Here is a 14,674-nt window from a genome sequence, read left to right on the forward strand (position 1 = left end):
TGTTTTCGAGTCTTCAAAATGATTTTTAAAAGTTAGAGCGGATCCCAAAAACTCGTTTTCAGATTTAAGATCTTCCTTTTGAAGGAGACTTGAATATTCGCTCAAAAATCTTAGGGATCCGGCTCTGTGGTGTATTTTATATTCGCAACAAGGTTGCTGTTTTGAGAAAACAATTTGATTACTTGCCCAATGTTCGGGAAGTAAGTCCATCTAATTGAGTCGGCATAAGCGACAGGCCGGGGTTCGGTCTATGAAGGTGTAAGAGGCTGGGTGACAGTCCATCCACGCGTGAGTGGCCGGGTAACGGTCTAGCGCGAGGTCCTAATGCGGCCAGGGTGATGACCGGCGAGGAATTCATCCATCTACAGTAGAAAATGTTACTTATTGGTATCTTTGCCTGATCAGCAAGATATCGGGTTTATGCCAAAATTCTTTTCTTTCCAAATTCATTGGATATTGCAACTCTATTCATACTTTACATGACAGAGGTTTTCAGGAAATGTATGGGAGATATATATATATATGAATATATATATCGGGACTTAATGAAGTATCTCGTAACTTCATTTCATTCAATGATATTTCAAAGATTGAATCTATTCAAGTCTTATCTTGTAGTCTCATCAGTGTGATGAACTTTTGAAACTGATGATACCTTGAACGGTTGTAGTTCAGGTAGTATCCGGAAAAGATATAAGTATATTGGAGTATCTTGTAACTTCATCTTTTCAACTTATATCTGGTTAATGATTATCTTATGCATGACAAAGATTTTCACAAAAACGTTGAGACAAGGCTAGATATATGAGATCACCTTGCAACGATATTTTTATACAGTTATAAACTAGAACTCTGTGTATATTATACATGTCAGAGGATTTCAAAGATTATGAAAAGTATATATACTTATATACTGAATATTTTGCGACTTGGTCGCGTTAAGATATCAACTTGGTTCATTTCTTCTTGACCAAGACTTTCATGAGTACTATGAGAATGCTCATATATTGTTAATTATTATACATATTATTTCGGTGGGCTTGTTGCTCACCATTGCTTTCTTCTTTCATCACACAACAACAGATAGAAAAGATGAACATGACCAAGCTTCCAATTCGCAAGCGATTAGGAAACGTTCCGCAGTTTTCTGGAAGCGTTGATGTCGCCGTAGCTGAGGTAGGAGCTACCAATAGGCTAGGTTTTCAACTATTGATGAACCAGACTTATGTATAATATGAATTGTAATAATGGCAAGGAATATGTAAATTATTCAGAAACCCTTTTAAGGTGTAACGGTTTATAATTGTGGAATAAAATAACTTGTGTTATTTTTGGTATTCATCTCTGAGACTATAACTTGTGGTGTGTGTGTGTGTATATTGTGGGGTCACAGTACTTAGTAGTTGGTTGACTGTTAAGATGAAGTATTGATAAGGGAAATGGAACTCGTGACAACCCGAATCCCCGACCCCGGATTTGGGGGTGTTACATGCTTTGTCCTAGAATGATTAACTGGATTAGCCACTATAAATATAGCACTAATATTGCCACACATAATAGGAATTTTATGCAACACTAGGCCATAGTCCATTAGCTGATTTCTAATCCAAAGCACTTGAGCACATCAACTTTCAGCAGCTATGTATTCATCTTCAGCTGTGGAAGTTGACATAAATTGTTGTTTCTTGCTATATCAGGATACAAGTCTTTGTCCAAAAAACTGACAGCTTCCACTAGTACTCTTTCTGTCAACCCGACATCCAGCAAAATATGCATCCGTGTGTCCAATAGCTTCAAAACCAGTTCCCTTAGGATATCATAATTCCAAGTTTGGAGTCCCCTTCAAGTATCTGAAAACCCTTTTCACAACCATCAAATGTGATTCTTTTAGATTGGCTTGAAATCTTGCACACAGACATGTAGCAAACATGATGTCTGGTCTACTTGCAGTTAAGTAAAGCAATGATCCAATCATCCCTCTATAGCTTGAAATATCCACACTCCCTTTTTATCTTCATCCAACTTTGTTGCTGTAGACATTAGTGTGGAAGCAGGTGAACAATCAACTATACCAAACTTTTTCAAAAAATCTTTTACATACTTAGTTTGGCTGATGAAGATTCCATCACTTCTTTGATTGACTTGAAGTCCAAGAAAGTAACTTAATTCCTCCATCATACTCATTTCATATTAACTCTGCATAAGCTTAGAGAATCTTTGACACAGCTTCGTATTAGTAGAACCAAAAATGATATCATCCACATAAATCTGAAGTAGAATCATATCACCACCATGCAGCTTGTAGAAGAGTGTCTTGTCTATTGTTCCTCTAGTGAAACCATGTTTAAGTAGAAAATCTGTCAGTGTGTCATACCAAGCTCTAGGTGCCTGCTTTAGTCCATATAGAGCCTTGAGTAGCTTGTACACAAAATCCGGAAATTCTGGATCTTCAAAGCCAAGTGGCTATTGCACGTAGACTTCTTCTTCTAATTTACCATTTAGGAAGGCACTCTTGACATTCATTTGGTAAACTTTGAAATTTGAATGTGCAGTAAATGCTAGAAAAATCCTTATTGCTTCAAGTCTTGCAACTGGAGCAAACATTTCATCATAATCAATTCCTTCTTCTTGTGAGTAGCCTTTTGCAATCAACCTTGCCTTGTTTCTGGTGACTATACCATTTTCATCCATCTTGTTCCTGAACACCCATTTTGTTCCAATTATGCTTCTATTCTTTGGTTCAGGAACCAATTCCCAAACTTTGTTTCTTTCAAACTGATTCATCTATTCCTGCATGGCAGATATCCAATCAGGATCCAGTAAAGCTTCATCAATTTTCTTAGGCTCTACTTGTGACAGAAAGCATGCATGTAGGCACTCATTAGCAGTTGCACTTCTAGTCCTTACACCAGCATTGGTATCACCAATTATTGCATTTTGATTGTGACTCCTATCCCATTTTCCGGTGTGAGTTTTTTGACTGGCGCCTTTATCATTTTCTTCATTATTGATATGACTTGTAGATTCTTCTTCTCTTTCTCCCCCTAAGTTTGTGCTATCAAATTCAGGTGTTTGAGATGAGCTTCCATTTCCATGATTTTATTGTTCAGTAGACTCTTAATTCATCATCTGTTGTGCATTGACTTCATCTTCTTCATTAGAATCACTGTTAATGTTGAGGTTTTTAAATGCAAGGGCTTTAGCTTTATTAGCATCAAGGCATTCCATGCATGGACACTTGTTATCATCAAAAGTTACATCTGTGCTCTCCATGATTTTCTTTTGATCAATTACATAGACCTTGTAGGCAGTTCTCTCCAATGAATATCCCAGAAAAATTGCTTCAAACATCTTTGAGTCAAATTTTCCCATATATTCAGAGTTATCTTTTAAAATGTAACACTTACTTCCAAACACATGAATATGATTTACAATAGGCTTTCTTTTAGACATGATTGAGTAAGGTGATTTGCCATGTATCTTGTTAATGAGATATCTGTTTTGAGTGTAGCATGCAGTATTGACAACTTCTTCCCAAAAACTGGTTGGCAACTTGGCATCTTGCAACATTGTTCTTGTAGCTTCTACTAATGTTCTGTTCTTTCTCTCAACTACCCCATTTTGGTGAGGTGTTCTAGCAGCAGAGAATTCTTGAACAATGCATTTGTTTTTGCAGAATTCACTCAATGTTGCATTTCTGAATTCTGTCCCATTATCACTTCTCAATCTCTTTACACAGTTTTGATCTTCAGCTTGTTTCTCTATCTTCTTTATGTGCTCAATTATGATGTTTGGAGTCTCATCTTTAGAATGCATAAATTCTACCCAAGTATATCTTGAAAAATCATCCACCATCACAAGTGCATATTTGTTTCTTGAAATTGACAAGACATTTACTGGCCCAAATAAGTCCATGTGAATGAGTTGCAATGGTGCACTTATGGAATTCACAGTTTTTGACTTGTGACTTTATCTTTTTATTTTTCCTTTCTGACAGGCTTTACAGACTTCAATTTGAGTAAACTCTAATTTTGGCATGTCTCTCACCAACTCTTTCTTGACTAGAGTGTTGATTGCCTTGTAGTTTAAATGTGAGAGTTTCTTATGCCATAACTTTCTTTGCTCTATGGATGCCTTGGTATAGAAGCAACAAATACCATCCTCACTTGTTGATTCCAGGTCTGCAACACACAAGCTTCCTTTCCTTGCTCCTTTCAGAGCAACTACATTGGTTTTCTTGCTGATGAAGATACATTCTTCTTTGTTAAATAGAACTTTAAAACCTTTGTCTGCAAACTAGACAACACTGAGAAGATTTACTTCAAGACCAGCTACCAATGTTACATCATCAATGACAACATTTTTAGAATCAATCTTTCCATATCCCATTGTGAATCCTTTGTTGTTGTCTCCAAAGGTCACCAAAGGCCAGCTTTCTCCTCAAATTGTGATAGCAGGGACTTATCACCTGTCATATGTCTGGAGAATCCACTGTCTATGATCCATATGACCTTCTTCATTTTGCCATGCACACAATGAGTTTTAAGTGTGTTTAGCAACCCAAGCAGTGTTGGGTACTTTCTTCTTGTTAACTGATTTAGCAAAAGTAGAGTTAGAAGCCTCAGAAAGAATAACATTCATGGATGTATGTGCATTTTCCATTGCAGCTGTAGATTCAATACAGACTTTTTTTAGATCTATTCTTAGCTTGTGGCAATTTTTCATTACTTTTAATTTACAGGGAATGTTGTCAAATTTATCACAGAATGAATAAGGATCATTGGCCCTGGCTTCATTATACTCTTAGGCTCCTTCAACTGGCTTGCTAACAACCTTTTTGCAAAGGTGAGTTAAGTGATTTATAGAGCCACACTTTTCACATTTCTTCCTTGGAGCATCTCCAACATAAGCAAAATTGTTGCTTTTGTTTATTCCAATCTTCCCATTTCTATTTTTCTTCTTCTTTCTCGCATCTTCAGTTTTCAGTTCCTTGACATGTGTCTGGGAATCTTGGTTGACCATGGGCTTCTTTTCGGCTTTGGAAGTTGGAGTTGTTTTTGTATTCTTCTTATTATCTTCATCAACAATTTCTTATTTTATGATCAACTCTTTTTCACTGAAATCTAATTCACATGCTTTGAACATAGGTGAACCAACCTTATTCAGCATAGCAGGAACATTTTCATTTTCATTTGCTTTTCCTTTTTCACCCACATCTTTCTTCTTGTTGTTCAAGGCATCATAATCAAGACCAATAGCAATATTGGCACATGGCTTATTCTTCTCATGGTACTGTTTAACCAACTCAGATGCATTTCTGAAAGATTTCAACATAACTTCATTCTTTTCTAGCTTCTCCCTTAACACTGCTTCAATCTCATTTGCACACTTGAGCTTGTTCTTTAGATAAGCATTTTCTTATTTCACAGCTTCAAGCTCCACCAACAACAATTCAGTTTCTTGCTTCTCATTTTTAAGTTTCTCATTTATCTTTGTTAGTTTGCTAACCTCTTCATTAGTAGCAACCATATTTGAATGAATGTGAAACATTTCTGTGCTCATCTTTTCAACAGTTTCCTTATATTGACTCATATTTAAATCAATAGTGGTAAGAGTTGGTACTTGTGTTTTTGATGAGGATGACTCTTTTGCTCCAAGGCCATAAATGCATAATTTCCAACTTCCTCATCTTGATCATTATCAGAATCATCCCAACTCTTTCCCTCTGCAATATAAGCTTTGCTTTGCTATTTCTTCATAAGAGCTTCATACTTTGCTTCTAGTTCAAGATAAGCTTTGTCTTTCTTTGCTTTCTTGGGTTTCCTGCATTCTGTAGCAAAATGGCCTAGCTCATCACAGTTATAGCACCTTATCTTCGATCTGTCAATAGATCCAATTTTGTAACCATTTTTTCTATCAGATGTGTACTTCCCTTTTCCTTTCCAGCTGCTGTCTTTGTTGAATGATTGTCCTTTACCCTTAAAGAACCTTGGCTTCTTTGTTCTAATATTAGAGAACTTTCTTTCCAGATAGGCCATTGACTGATCTAGCTCATCAAGTTCATCCAAGGTATAGAACTCATCTTCTTCCAATTTCGGTATAACTTGTTCATGTGAATGATTGTTTCTTTGCTCACTTGTTGAGGCAACTAGAGTCTGGGATCTTGGCTCATCATAAGAGGCCTGACTTTCATTGACAATTAGAGCACTTGAACCATCTACAACATGCCCTTGACCAACTCTTAATTATTTCCTTTGAATCATTTCTCATTCATATGTTTTTAAGAATCCATATAGAACTTCCAGAGTTATTCTGCTCAAGTCTCTCCCTTCTCTGATTGTTGAAATATTCTGTTCCAAATGACCGGGGAGTGTAAAAAAAACTTCAAGTTCACTTCTTCAGCTTCATAGTATTTGTCATGCAGCTTTAAGTCATCAATCAACTTGTTAAACCTTTCAAACATATCAGTAATACTTTCTTTTGGCTTAGCCATAAAACCCTCATTTTGTGAAATCAGTATCCTTCTTTGATTTAATCTAACTTCCTCTATTCCTTCACTAAGTATTTCAATCTTCTCCCGAATCTATTTAGCAGTGTCACAGTTGACAATGTTATTGTATATTACTTTGTCAAATGACTCTATCAAGATCAACTGCAAGCCACTGTCTAGGGACTTTTTCTTTCTCAGGCTCAGTGTACTCTGAAGGATCTTTGGGAGCATAATGAGCTGAAATGACCATATCTCCATCTTTAGATTCCTCAACTCTTACCATAGCAGTCAAGGGCCCATTCTTGAGAATCTGAATGTATAGTGGATTGGCCATCCTGATAAACAACAAAATTTTTCTCTTCCAAAGAGTGTAGTTAGTTTTATCAAAAGTAGGGATTTTAATGCTACTAATTTTCTATGTATTCATTCTCCAAGATCTTGAAACTATTTACTTTCATATTTTGCTCTGATATCACTTGTTAGATAATGAATCACATACAGGGGGGGTGAATGTGGTTTAGTATTTTTCTGCTTTTCTTGAATTGTTTAAGGTGGTGAACAAAGTAAATTAAATCTTGTAGTGAAATGTGTTAATAATGAGATTAAGCAAGCAAGAACAGTGGACACAGATCTTTCAAAACTCACTTAATTTTATATTAAAAATTAAGAATGTTTTGCTATAAAATTTCTAGGCTCTTTGTTGATAAAGACCTTAGCTTCTTTCTTGAGAGAATACCATATATTTCTTATCTCAATTGTTACAGCTAACAAAGCATTTAGTGTTTACTTTATAGATCAGTAAACACTGGTTATTACACAGCATGCATTAGCATGTACTAAAGCCTATTTTTGGATAATCAAATCTTTCTATTTCTGGCTTAGTGTATCTTTGCTAATCTTGCACGCCTGTGACTTTACTTTTCCATTTAAACTTGGCCCTTGATCTTGTACTCTTCAAACTACTTTTGTAGACTTGTCAATCCAACTGATTGAATTGTTTGTTGATTGATAATCTTGGATATTGAACTGGTCTGTAATTTATACTTTGGGTTTTACCTCGAGATCTTCAGTTTGGTATATAGAGAACTTGACATCTCGACAATTATATTGGCTTATCGAGGTCTCTAATTACTTTGTAGTTGTTTTGACTTATCGAAGTCTTTGAGTTCTCTATAAGAGAATTTGGCTTGTTGAGATCTCTTATCTTCATGTCTTCACTCTGGCTTATTGATATCTCTGAGTTCTCTAGTGACAGATAGACTTATCGATTTCTCAGAGATCTCTAGTGATATTGTGACTTATCGATATCTCTAGAGTTTTATAGTGAAGAAATGACTTGTCGATATCTCCGATCTTCAAATCTTTAATTTAGCTTGTCAATATCTTTGAGTTCTCTAGTAGCTTTCCTGACTTCTCGATAAGTCATTTTGGAGTTCTCGAATGACTTCTCTATAATACTTAATCTGTGACTTGTAGAGAACTTGACTCAGAATATTTTTCCCAAAACAGATTTATTCAACTCTAAGCTTCTTCACAATTCTTCTAAGGCATGATCTTCTTGATGTTCTTTCAGATAGAATTCTTAGGCTTGATACTGTTTACATAAAAAGACTTCATTCTGCCCTTGAACATTTTTACCGATTTAAGAATTACAATATATAGTGCAAACATAGATTTTCATACAACTTACTTAGGGTTGTCAATTTGACTTAGTCTTGTTATTGTACATGCATGTCTTGCATAATAAGATAGAACGTCGAGAGGATGAGTGCGATTGTATAGTAGGTTTTTGTATGATTCGTGTTATGATTCGAGATTCTTATCTTACGATGTGATTTTCAGATAACAGCGATGGCAGACTCTATCATTCATGTACCATCTGATCATTCTGAGCCTTCAGTTGGAGGACCGTCATCTGATCCACGCCATGCTCTTCCACCGATTTTAGCAATATTACTTCATGTTGTGACGGCTGCACCGCTGTGAGCTATTCACCCCCTTGGTATGAGGCCACCTATTCGAGGACCCCCACATGCTGATTCTGACTCTACTAGGCATTCAGTTGTGAGTTCATCTTTCCAGTTTACTCCACGCCCTGTTCCATACCATCAGTTTTAGGCTTTCCTTATGGAGAAATAACACATACAAGGACAGATCCAGGAGTTACTGCATATTATGCGTACCAGAGATATCAGGAGAGGTGAGAGGCAGCTTAAAGAGAAGATTCAGGTATTTCGGAGAGCAGTTGTTGTCAGGATATATGGAGCTACCCAAAAGGATATCACCCCTGACTTTCTTGTGGAATGGAATAAGTGTGTTTTAGAGGAGCTTGAGGAGATCGGAGGTCCAGATTTGCCATGAGTTAGATGACAGAGATGTTGTGACAGCTGTTATATGTATATTAGTGTGTAGTGTGTATCAGTAGACTTTTGGCTTGTATATATATACTAGACTTGCTGACTAATGTGAAGGCCTATTGTATCTTTTTGCTTTTGTTGAAGCGTTTTCACGCTTGTACTACCAAACTTTGATATATATATATATATATATATATATATATGTATATATATCAGTACCTTTCCTTTTCCAACATTGTCATTTACATTACTGCACCTGTTTTATCTTACTTTACTTATTGCACCGGTTATAAATTCTTATGATAACATGTACCATTTCCTATTAATTGTTTACATTCTGTAAAGAAGCATGCAATTTACTTAGTTCAACAATTACAAATGTTTTTAAAAGGAGATATTTCTGTTTTACAAAAAAAATCATAAAAAGGATTTGATTAAAAGGCTAATTAAGTTGTTTGATTCTTTACAGAAAATTCCCCCCAGAAGAAATACCCGTTCTACCAACCAAAATAAAGAAACCAACAACAACAACCAAGAAAACAATAACCAGAATGCTAATTAAGGTCCTATAGACCCAGCTGTAGCCCAGATTCTCCAGATCTTGGCTCAACATATAATCAACCTGACTCAATAACAACAGAGGCAGACCAATCCTCAGGTAACTTTTAAGACTTTTCAGGCAGTGAATCCACCAAAATTCAAAGGTTCTTTAGATCCAATCGAAGCGAGAGTTTGGATAAAGGAGATAGAGAAGTCATTTTCTTTAGTCAAGGTGAGAGAAGAACAAAAAACTGAGTTTGTAAGTTGCTATTTGAAGAATGAAGCCACCTACTGGTGGGAAACTATTAAGATATTTGAAGGTACAAATGTTATTTCTTGGGATAAATTTAAGGAGTTATTTCTAGAGAAGTGTTTTCCTCAGTTTGTTCAGGATCAAATGGAATTGAAGTTTCTGGAGTTAAAAGAGGGGAATATGCCAGTAGTTGATTGTGAGAGTAAGTTTGAAGAATTTTCCAGGTTTGTACCATCATATGTGGATACTGATAGGAAGAAAGCTAAGAGATTTCAGCAAGGTCTTAAGCCATGAATCAGAGGGAAGGTAGCTATATTTGAGTTGGATACGTATGCATGAGTTGTGTAGAAGGCTATGATTGCGGAGTTAGAGAGTGAAATGTCACAGAAGGAGAAGGAGAGTAAGAAGAGAAAGTTCGAAGGAAATGAAGGACAGTCACAAGCAGGGAAGTTTCCAAATTTTAATCAGAAGAAAGGCAAGTTTCAGCCAGGAAGGAATTTTAATTTCAGAAATATGGCGCCCTCCAAACCCGGGTCAGAAGTTTGGGGTCCACACACACACCTTAATTATAACCTGCTTATAACAATAATAAAGATAATAATAATATATGCAGTGACCCTACTTACCAACCACCACGGACCGCAACAGGTTAAAGTATGCACACAAGCCACACACACTAATATATTACAAACCGTTCAAATCCCAACTATTTTAAATTCAAACTGAGTATTAAACATTATTACAAACTTTTACAAACTTAAATTATTCCAAAAGAAGCCTACTAGCTCAGCTTTCTCAACCTGAACCCCTAGCTCTCGCGCTGGACTGGGGATCCTCTTTACCAACTGGTTCCTTTTTAACTGGAAAGAATATAAACAACATCGCACAAATGAGCTAACTAGCTCAGCAAGTCACAATGACAAAACTGAGAATAATGATCATCAGGTGAATATGATTATGATATCAAATGAACAATGGATTAGGATTTAGAATTGGATATTATACTTTTAATTTAAAAACCAAGGTTAGGCTGCTGATCAGTCACGCACTAACCCCGAGCAAGGCACACAGCATTGCTCTAACTACTGGATCCAAGGCACACATTGGCCTAACTTGACCATTATATGGTCTGACCACGAATCTGGTCCACAATTTTATAAAAACAATCCAATTCTAGCATAATAACAGAATATGCAATAATAAACAATAACCGAAATCATTAACAACAATAAATGTTTAACAATGAAAGGGTTTAAATCCTTGTAAGGATCAACAAGGTACTTTCAAAGCTTGAATGCTGGGTAATGAAAGAATTGGACAACAAAGGAAACAACGTTTCAGGATTTCAAGGATTTGGTCTTTCAAAGCATAAGATATCATGGATTGAGTATATAATAATTCAGTTCAGTGTCTGGTATTTAGTTTGTATGTATTTGTGGAGTAGTATCGTAGATTTGTGGTTCGTGTTTGGGTATACAATAATCAATGGATTAGAAAGAATATGGTTCATAGCTCAAGAACAATAACTGAAATCAGGATTTAGGTTTCCGTGCTTCAAAGCACTTGCAATGTCAACAAGACTATCAAGAATTGCAATATCTCGAGAAAGTTCAGAACATTTGCCTGATATTAGCTTACTATCCTGCACTTGCTTTCAATCACAATCGTGTTACTCCTCAACTACCTGTTTCCCTTTCCTACGCCTTGCCTCTTCTGCTCACATATCATAAGCATCTATCAATCATCAACTCACAGGATTCTATTCAACACATACTTCTATCTACCCTTCGTTTTACCCAAATCCGATTAACGGATTGAAAGTTATGGAATAATCAAGTAAACACAGAATATATAGACCGATAGTCAATTAACAAGTCACATATAGCATATAATACATCACGTAATCAATGATATATCATCTATAAAGAAGTCTCGGGTCATAAATATGCTTTCGGGTATTTAAAATGATTTTTAAAACATTTTTCAGAATTAAAACGGGTCGTTGGATCAATTTCGGGTTAATAAACAGGGTTCGGTTGGCCAATTCTGGCTCCGAAACAATTTTAGAATAATTATCGAGCCTTGGAAATAATTTAGAATAATATTTTAAAGCTCGAAACTATTTTTCGGAATTTTTAAATAATTAAATCTAATTAAATAATTAATTAAAATCAATTAATAATTAATTAAATCAATTCATCAATTAATTTTCGAATTAATTGACCAATTAATCAATTATAAATTAACTGAAATTAATTAATTAATTAATTTAGATTTATTTGTGAATTAAAAATAATTTTCGGAATTAAAATAATAATTTTTAGAATTTTCAGAAATTAAAAACGAATTTTTATAATAAAAATAAATAGGAAATATGATTTTTAAATATTTTATAAACAGGAATCCTAAATTTGCAAAGTCTGGAAACTTCAGGGACTTAACTGTATCGTCCCCAAAAGTCCAGGGACCAAACTGTAATTTTTACACCCCGTCGCCGGAAAACAGTCGGGTTCGCCGGAGAACACGATTCCGACCTCCTCACCTTACCACAAGCTCCAGATCACATCTACACAACATCAGGAACACAACCATGCAATCAATTCATCCTAACAATCCCTGAGTTGGCCGGAATTTGGCCGTGAAGTTTTCCAGTTTCCGGCGAACATCGGAAAACTTCAAAACACAACTCCCTTCTCTACAGACCTCGTTGGTTCATGAGACTTATACGACTAGATTGCAAATTTCACAGAGAACACAACCCACTATAACACAACATCAATCTATCACAGAATAAGAAACCCCCAAATTTCAATTAAGAACATTCATACGGGTTATAAACCCTAATTTTGAAATTCGAAAATTAAACTCACTTTTGAGCATGTTATTGAACTTCAAATCAGACGTATGACATATGAAAATCATCAGGAAAACAAGCTCTATAACATGCAATAATCAAATCATACAAACAATCATCCGAACAAAAATTCATATTTTTAATAAAATAAATTCAAAAATAAATAAATTTTTAGAAAAATAACCTTGATTTCTGCAGTGAAACAAAGCTCAGAATCTGATAGAACACCTCAAATCCTTCGTTTTGGTTACTCAAGCTTTAAAAACAGAGATCGGTAACGCCTTCGTTTTGCTGTTTGATTCTTAGAACAGTTTATGTAATTAGGGTTTTTCTCTGAAAATTATATAATTAACTATCTGCAAATGATTTTGATACGAAATAAAATACGGAAAAAGACTATTTATAATTACGGAAAATTTGTATCCCGTTGGATCATTCCGGATATAAAACAGTACGTTTATCTGTAAAAACTGATCCAAACGGTATCGGTTTTCGGGATAATTATCCAAATCAGTACAATTTGTACTGCGGTCTTGGTCTCAGCGCCTGGTTACACGTATTACGAAGTGATAATTGGGATAGTTTAATAAAAAGCTCCCGTTTATCGAAAATACGGGTTTTATTGATTTACCGAAACGAATATTGTATCGAAAATGTTGCGCCGGGACCCGCGCAGGACAAACCGTACGCCGGATCGAAAAAGTCGAAACATGGAATATGCTCGGAATATTACAATTGGGTTAGGAAGGAGTTCTCGAAAGAGTTTCGGGTTCCAAAAACGTAACAACGGTTGACGTCGATTGGTTCCCGTTTTTATAAAATAGATTTTAATTAACCGGAAAAAGATTTTAGAAATTTCATATGATTCTTATAAATCCATAAACCAACATAAAAATAATTAGGAAGATATGACAATTATCTATATTTTATTTTGGACATATAAAAATTAAAATACTCAATTAATATTATTTTTGAATATTCAAGTACAGATAACACTTAACAATTAACTCACAGAATAGATATTGAACACACATAATAATTATATAATAGCAAAAATAATTACACGATATATCCCAGATATTACAAGAAAGCAAAATGCAGGCGACGTAGGATAAGGCAACCGTCCAGTCACTGGGAATCAACCAAATCAGCAGAGGCTAGCTTTACCAGAATGCCATGTATGCGGAAAGAAACATGGAGGAGTTTGTAACAAGTTAAATGTGGTTTGTTATAGATGTAACCATAAAGGGAACTATTCAAGGAAGTGCCATAATCAACTAGCCAGAGAGCCAGCGAATAGGGATCAACCTACCAGGAATCAAGCGGGCAAGGTTCCAGCAATTGGGTTTACATGCTTCAAGTGTGGAAAGTCAGGACACAGGGTAAGGGATTGTAAGACACCAACCCCAGTCAATAATGCACTGAGAATCATGGGATCTACTCCAGCAGTGAATGAACCTCCCAGAGCTAGAGTCTATGACATGTCTATGAAGGATGTTATTCTGGACACTGATGTTGTGGCAAATACACTTATTGTGAATTCTTTATGTGCCAAACTGTTAGTAGATTCGGGAGTAACTCGATCATTTATTTCTCAAGATTTTATTGATAAGTTGAATTTTCCAGTTGAATTGTTAAATAAGATTATGACTGTAGAATTAGCAAATCAAGATCGTGTATCTATTAACCAAGTGTGTATGGACTGTGAGATTGAGATTTCTGGTGATAAGTTATATGCTGATTTGATACCATTTAAGCTAGGAGAATTTGATGTTATTCTAGGAATTGACTTGCTATCTAAGCATGATGCTCCGATAGACTGTCGTAACAAGAAAGTAATTTTGAAGACGTCAGACGAGAAAGTGGTGACGTTTAAAGGTCAGAGGCAAGTAAAGAAGTTCTTAACGATGATTTAAGCTAAGAAGTTACTGCGACAAGGATGCGAGCATTTCATTGCTGATGTGATAGATAGAAATTAGGAGCCAACAAAACTTGAAGATATTCCAGTAGTCAATGAATTTTCAGACGTGTTTCCAGACTAGTTACCAGGACTTCCTCCAGACAGAAAAATTGTGTTTGCAATGGACTTAGCACCCGAAACAGAATCAGTATCTAAGTCCCCGTACAGAATGGCGCCCGTTGAAATGAAGGAGTTAGTAAAGGAGTTGCAAGAGTTGTTA

The sequence above is a fragment of the Apium graveolens genome, chromosome 11 (assembly GCF_009905375.1).
Source record: "Apium graveolens cultivar Ventura chromosome 11, ASM990537v1, whole genome shotgun sequence".
Classification (NCBI taxonomy): Eukaryota; Viridiplantae; Streptophyta; class Magnoliopsida; order Apiales; family Apiaceae; genus Apium; species Apium graveolens.